The sequence below is a fragment of the Lipotes vexillifer genome, unplaced genomic scaffold, assembly GCF_000442215.2.
Source record: "Lipotes vexillifer unplaced genomic scaffold, Lipotes_vexillifer_v1.1 scaffold445, whole genome shotgun sequence".
NCBI lineage: Eukaryota > Metazoa > Chordata > Mammalia > Artiodactyla > Lipotidae > Lipotes > Lipotes vexillifer.
The window spans coordinates 2,145,329-2,153,488 of NW_006774995.1; positions in this window are offsets into that span (position 1 = coordinate 2,145,329).

Genomic DNA, 8,160 nt, shown 5'->3' on the forward strand with positions numbered 1-8,160 from the left:
TCCCGTTGCGGAGCACAGGCTCCGGATGCGCAGGCTCAGCGGCCATGGCTCACGGGCCCAGCCGCTCCGCGGCATGTGGGATCTTCCTGGACCGGGGCACGAACCCGTGTCCCCTGCATCAGCAGGCAGACTCTCAACCACTGCACCACCGCATCATCCCTGTGATGGGGATCTTAAAGCTGCCACTACTCAAGAAATTTCAGAAAATTCTCCCCTAAAGGCTTGGTCCTTGGACCCTCAGCCCTTGTCTTTGATCCCATAGCTCTTGTCCTTCACATCTTCTGTGGTGCCCCTGCGCATCATCCCTGTGATGGGGATCTTAAAGCTGCCACTACTCAAGAAATTTCAGAAAATTCTCCCCTAAAGGCTTGGTCCTTGGACCCTCAGCCCTTGTCTTTGATCCCATAGCTCTTGTCCTTCACATCTTCTGTGGTGCCCCTGCCCCTTAGTTCACAGGCAGCAGGCAGTGTTTGGGATAGGCATAGTGCTACAGAGGTAAGTAACCCATTACGATATGCCAGGTCGTTGCTAATGGTTTCTTGCATTATTCAGTCCTCACAACCAAAAGAACAATAGCTAATGCACAAATTCTGTAGTCTTCTTCTATTGATTATAGCATGACATAGTGTGACAGCCCTCACAGAATAAACTAGCAAATCCCCTACACAACTGTGTGAGAGAGCCATAAAAGTGGGATTTATTTGATCCTCATAATAATCCTATAAGTCACACACTATTGTTGGACCATTCTACAGATGCATAAACTGAGGGATTTCTCTCTAGGCTCTAGTTTTTGCCTTGGAATCAGGTTCCCACTCTTTTTGATACCATTTCAAGCCTTACCCTGGTGATTTTTTTGTATTCTGCCCAGATTATGAAATTTTCACCCTACCAACTTGGCTCTCCTGGAGTACAGTCTCCTCCAATTATCCTTCCTAAAGTGGTTGCTGCTTTATGGACTTACACAAACTACTTTATAGAGTTTTCCAAATGTTCACAACTCCTCTTACTTAAAATAGTTTCCTCACTCAAATTAGGGAGGAATGTCAGTTCAGGGTGTTTTCGTTCTTTCCTCCACACAATTTCCCTACCTCTGCTATTCCTTCATCAGGACTTTACCTAACCTGAGAGGTAAGTCCAAGGTCACCATGGCAAGCACAACTTCCTGGCATCTGGACCTACTCAATAGCAGTATTAATATATCCTGCAGCCCTCAACACAATGCAAAGCAGTCATACCTCTGGAAGGCAGCTGTGTAAGATTTTGTAGTGTGATGGTTCATTATATGTGTCAGCTGGACTGGGCAGATATTTGGTCAGACATTATTTTGGGTGTGTCTGTGAGGGTGTCTCTGGATGAGATTAACATTTGAATTGGTAGAGAAAGCAGATTACTCTCCCTAATGTGGGTGAGCCTCATCTGATCAGTTGAAGGCCTGAATAGAATAAAAACGCTGAATAGGAGAGAATTCCTTTTACCTGGCTGTCTTTGAGTGGGGTCATCAGTTTTTTCCTGCCTTTGCATTCAAACTGAAATATAGGCCCTTCTTGGGCCTCTAGGCTGCAGGCCTTCAGGCTGGAACTATGCCGCTGCGTCTCCTGGGTCTTAGTTTGCCAACTGCAGATTTTTGGACTTATCAGCCTCCAGAATTGTGTAAGCCAGCTCTTTATTTTCTCCCTCACTCTGTCTGTCTCTCTCTCTACACACACACACACACACACACACACACACACAAACACACACACACACTCCCTATTGGTTCTGTTTCTCTCGAGAACCCTGGCTAATACATAGTAGCATTAGTATTTCCCAGTTTTATGGCTCCCTCACACTGATGTGGAGAAAATTTCCTAGCTAACTTTATGGGGCTGTTAACACTATGTCTTGTCATGGTCAGTAGCAGAAGGTTACAGAATTTGTGCATTAGCTATTAGTCTTTGGTTTCAAGTTAGTACTCTTGGTTTTGAGGGCCAGAAACCCAACTTTATCTTAGGCATAAAGATACGTTTATTGACTCATGACGTTCAAGAAAGGGTTGAACAGTTCTCATTTGGACTGGCTGTCTCTGCACGATTGAAAAAAATAGCTGTCCACAGATGCCACGTTTTATATCTAATGACTTCTATCCTCAGTGAAGGACTCCCTATTATAAATAGAAAGATTCTAGGAATAGACTTGAATTGGCCCAGATTGGGGCAGGTGCCTACCCATGTTCCAATTAATTATGTCTAAGGAAAGGCAGCTATGAGACTCCATTTCCAGCTATCTGAGAGAGAGTATTCCTCTGGACCCTAGTCACAGGAGTCATCATCCTTACAGGATGGAGGGGTGGTACCAAGTGACCATATCACCCAGACCTACTATTGTATGAGTTGTAGGAGGGAGAAGTCACCTGGAAACCTTTATGCTGTCAAGTCACTTGTTCAGGATCACGGCTTGAATTTATTGTCCTCTTTCTCATGAGCCTCTCATCTTGTCATGCCTGAGGTCCCAGTTTACTGCAGTCCCTGAAGAATTCCCAGGGTCTATAGGCAACCTTTGTTTTCCTAAGGACATGTATTCTCATGTCATGCTGTTGATCTCAAACCCCACAGCTTCCCTCCTCTTCTTCTAAATTCTCTCACTGTGTCCTCTGGGACTCCTGATCTGTGATCAACAGACTCTGTTTGTAGATGAGCATTCCTTTCATCTCCGTGCCTTAACTGAAACCTAGTTTGTCCCCTTCTAACACATTTCCCCTGAAACCCTCTCTAGTGGAGGCTGTTTTCTTTTCTTGTTTTTTTTTTTCTCTCTCTCATGCCCCATGAGAGGTAGTAAGCATGCTCCTTACTTCTCATGGTCATATTTAAATGATTTCTTCTTCTTTCTTATTCAAAGCCCTAAGCTCCTTTTATCTTATGACCATCAGCTACACCACCCACTAACACTTTCTTTTTTTTTTTTTTTGCGGTACGCGGGCCTCTCACTGTTGTGGCCTCTCCCGTTGCGGAGCACAGGCTCCGGATGCGCAGGCCCAGCGGCTATGGCTCACGGGCCCAGCCGCTCTGCAGCATGTAGGATCTTCCCGGACCGGGGCACGAACCCGTGTTCCCTGCATTGGCAGGCGGACTCTCAACCACTGCGCCACCAGGGAAGCCCATGACTAACCCTTTCTGAAGCTGTCTTTTACTGACTTCTTGGTCACTCATTCACTGAAGACTTTAACTCCTTGATCATCGTTTCCACCGCCATTTCTGCTTCTTGCTGTCTTTCTTCTCCCCAAACATATTGCATAAGCATTTACTTCATCTTCACTGTCATCACAATAACCCAAGACACTAATATCTCTTGCCTGGACCTCAGCAATAGTTTCCTAAATGGCCTGTCTAAAATCAATTTTTTCTCCCAGCAGCTAGAGTAGTCTTTCAAAAATGGAAATCAGGGCATGCCACCATTCTGCCTCCACTTAGCAGACCGAAGACCTCTCAATGACCATGAGTAGTTCTTAGAAGAAAGTATAAACTCCTTTGCCATAGGCTTTAAAGCCCTGGGTGATTTGCCTCCTAGCAGCCTCCCCAGCCTCATCCCACAGTATGTGCCCACTAACCACCACCTCCCAACCACATTGCTCTTATTTGCCTTCAAGAAGAAAAGTTCTTGTACCTCTAGGGCCTTAGCATGTGCTACTGCTTTAACCTGGAATTCTCTTTCCACTGAAGTTATCCCACAATCTCTTCACAGGGTTGGCCACTTCTCATTTTTTATGTCTAAACTCCAATGTCATTCCTCAGAGAGGTCTTCCCTGGCCAGTCTGCTTTTTCCTCCTGTCACTAGTCTGTCACCTTGCCTTGTTTATACATTTTATAGCAAAACTCTCACAATCTATCATTATTTTAATTACTGTAAGATCCATGAGGGAAGATATCATGTCTGTCTTTTTTCAGTTCTGCAGTACTTATCCAGGTCCAAGAAGTAGAGTGTGTTGCATAAATGTGTGTTAAATATACTACTTATTGTCTACCTACCATGTTCCTTTTAATTAATATGCTTTATCATATGTTCTCTGAGAACAGAGCCCAATGTTAGGTACATGGAAGGATACAAATAAAGTGGTGTTATTGGTCCTATATTATAGCAGCTTGGACACGTCTTTTTACCTTTCTGGACCTCATCTACTTTATAAATTGAGAGGGTTCGACACAAAAAAAGAGTACAACCTTTTATTCCTTCTACACATTTATGGTCATAGCACATTCCCATTAGTAATTTCTCTCACTGAGCACAGTGACAATTGGGGAATTGTTCAATGGATTCTCCAACCCTTTGCCTCAAAATAAATGGACTCAGTAATCCCTCACAGCTTCCAGAACATTTATGCAACATTTGTGACACCTGCCTTCACACAGAGCAGTTGTGTGAGTCCTCCCACAGCCATTCTGGGATACTTGATCACACATTTTAAAATTTTTTTAATAAATTTATTTATTTTTGGCTGCGTTGGGTCTTTGTTACGGTGAGCGGGCTTCTCATTGCGGTGGCTTCTCTTGTTGCAGAGCACGGGCTCTAGGCACATGGGCTTCAGTAGTCGTGGCGCACGGACTCAGTAGCCGTGGCTCACGGGCTCTAGAGCGCAGGCTCAGTAGTTGTGGCGCATGGGCTTAGTTGTTCCACGGCATGTGGGATCTTCCTGGACCAGGGCTCGAACCTGCGTCCCCTTGCATTGGCAGGCGGATTCTTAACCACTGAGCCACCAGGGAAGTCCCTGATCACACTTTCAATGGCAGAAACATAAAATATGATGAAATACATTTAAAACACTTCTTTATTAAACACATGATTTATTAACTGATCTTTACGTGCTGGATATTTTGCTAGGCTCCTTGGAAAGAGTGGTGAACAAAAGCAGATCTAGAGCTTGCTCCTATGGAGCTTTCGGGCAGGTGGGTGGGATAGACATTGAACAAATGAATGCACTAGTGGATGTGTAGTTATAAGCATAGCTAAATTCTCAAAGGAAGAGTGAGTTTCTGTGAAAATGTAGAACAAAGGAGCCTGACTTAGACTGGGGTGGCAAGGAATCTTCTGGGAGAAAGCGGTGGTTTAGCTGAAGCATCAAGGATGCGTGGGCTGGAGGTGGGGGTGAGGAGAGGAAGAGAGCATTTCACGCAGAGGGGGTGGCGTGTGCCATGTCTCTCCAGTATAAAGAAATTGCTGAACTCCAGGAATGAAGGAAGGTGTCAGTGAGGTTGGAGATTAGAGAATGAGGCAGAGGATGGTATTATTTGATGCTTTGTTTTTTTTGACATGGATCATTTTTAAAGTCTTCATTGAATTTATTACAATATTGCTTCTGTTTTTTATGTTTTGGTTTTTGGGCCATGAGAAATGTGGGACCTAAGCTCCCCACTCAGGGATCGAACCCACACCTCCTGCACTGGAAGGCGAAGTCTCAACCACTGGACCACCAGGGAAGTCCCCTATTTGATGCTTTGAAAGGTGGGCAGCAGCCAGAAATGCAGGGCCTTGTGGTCCACAAGGAGACTTTCAATCCTCAATTTATGATTTGTGGGAAGTCAATAATGGTGTTTATCATGGTGTTACCATCATCAGACTTTGGTTTTGAAAATGTCATCCAGGCTGCTACGTGGAGAGTGTGCTGGAGGAGGGTTAGAGTGTCAGGAGACCAGTTAACAGTGGGCCATTTCAGAAGACTTTGCAAGAGAAGGAGTAACGTGGGTTAGGGGAGTGGCACTGGATGCGGGTCAGCAGTGGGCGTATTTGAGAAATAGTTAAGCAAGGATTCTGGTTCAGTGCCATATAGTTCTCCAGGTGGAGAACACTGGAATAAGATTAGGTTTTGGGGGCAGATAAAGAGTTCAGTCTTGTACAGGTTGAGACCGAGATGCCTTTAAGCCGTTCAATTGTCAGTTTCAGAATGGGAGTTAGACATACTGTTTGCAAGCTCAGAAGAGAGGTTTGACCTTGAGAGTCTTAGGGTCTAGAACTGTTAGTCAAGGGCATAGGTCTGGATGAAATTGCCTGAGAAGAGAACAAAGAATAAGAAAAGAATGTGGTTGAGGGCACAGTCTTGAGGAGATTTATCACAGGGTCTGTTAAAGGCAAAAAGAGCAAAGCAGGCAAAGAGATCAGAGACCAGTAAGTTTACAGGTGTTAGTTTTAGTGAGTGGGAGGTGAGAAACGCAAACTGGGTTTAGACAACTCTTTCAAGCGATTAGCTATAAAGGGAAGCAGAGGAATTAAATGCTGTAGAGTAACAAGAGAATTTTTTTTTAAGATGGGCTGATCTTGAGCGTGTATAACTGTTGATGGGAAAGATCCAGTTGAAAGGGAGAAGTTGACTTCTGTAGGAAGGAAGGTTTCAGAGATGGGTGAGAGTAAAGGCTCCAAAGCATGGAACTGGCCAGGGAGGAGGGCCGTCTCCTCTAAGAGAAAAGAAAGAACGAGGCAGAATATGGGTTACATGTTGGGGAGCTCACTGGTTATTTCTTCCTCATAATTATTTACTCTTCTAAATTCTTCCCCCAGTCATTTTGCTTTTCTTTTTCTTTTAAAGAACAGTCACAGCATCCTTAAACCTTCCGTTTCCTTCATTTTGCTTTCCAACAGTTGCATTAAGATTTTCCTTTATTCGGATTCTCGTTCATAACCCCTTACATAGGACTGAGGTAAATTGCTTAATACCTCAAAATTAAACCATCTAACCAAATATTTATGCTGTTTTCAAAAGGATACAGGATAAAAAATGTATATAACTTCTTCAGAAATTGTATATACATAAGTGATTAAAATGCTGTATTTGTAATCAGTACCTTTAGTTTCTAGATTCAAATAAGCAGTCTTGCTGGTTGCAGAGAAAGCAATTAAACAGGCAACTTTATTGAAAGCAATTGTGAGTTTGGGAAGGGACCAAGGAAATAGAAAATTGTGTAATTTCAAATATATAGTAACTCAATCCTTTGTGTTGGCTAAGTCTCTTTAACCTTCTGTGACAGAAAACATGCCTAGAATTCTAATTACTATGGTGTCCAAAAACTGTCAGGTATACAATCCAGCCAGAACATTATTTGCAATGTGATTGCTGGGCAATTAATCAGCTGCATACTGAGGTGAGCCATTTTGTTTCCAAGACAACAAAGAGTCGTAATATTATCAATCCAGTTGCTTTGGCTACCCTAATGGTGAAATTAGATTGATGGAGCATGATCTGACAGTTGTTTGGTGATTCCCTATTAGTCTTGGCCTTCCCACTTTAGGGCTAGTTGTACATAATCACCAAATCTCTGTAGTCAAGGTAAACCCTTTCTGCTGATCATCTTAATGGAGAAGATGTTTTAATTCTAATATCATTTCCTTTTTCCAACTTCAATATCTGAAAAAAAGCCTGCAAAATAGAATTCATGGAGTAGAAATGTCCTGTCTCTCAGCTACTCTTCATCTTCATCACCAATTCGCATACACTTTCCTTTTAAAAAGTGACCTGAGGGGCTTCCCTGGTGGTGCAGTGGGTAAGAATCTGCCTGCCTATGCAGGGGACACAGGTTTGAGCCCTGGTCCAGGAAGATCCCACATGCCACGGAGCAACTAAGCCTGTGCACCAAAACTACTGAGCCTGTGCTCTAGAGCCTGTGAGCCACAACTACTGAGCCCGTGTGCCACAACGAGAAGCCACTGCAATGAGAAGCCCGCACACTGCAATGAAGAGTGACCCCTGCCACAACCAGAGAAAGCCTGTGCACAGCAACGAAGACCCAATGCAGACCAAAATAAATAAATTTACTTTTTAAAAATAAAAAATGACCCAACTGCAAAAAACAATTACTCAGGGAGACACCTGATTCCACCCCCTTTCTACTCTTAACCAACCAGGCAATACATTTCCAAAGAGTTCATCTGTTTTTTTTTTTTCTTTAGTGTTCTCTCAAGCATCCAGTATATGTGCTGGGTAAAGTGTCAGGTTCTTTCCTACCTGTCCTTATACTTTTACAGTTATGCTGACCTGAGAGATTGTTCCTGAGTGCAATGGCAAGCCCCATTAGATGGTTATCATGTTTTCTCCATTCCTTTCAGGTGACTGTATGTAAGTACATCAAAAACCAACCAGTGAGTCTGTTGTTTGCTGGCTCTGCAATCAGCTCCAAGTTTGGTGGTGAGGTAGGGAAA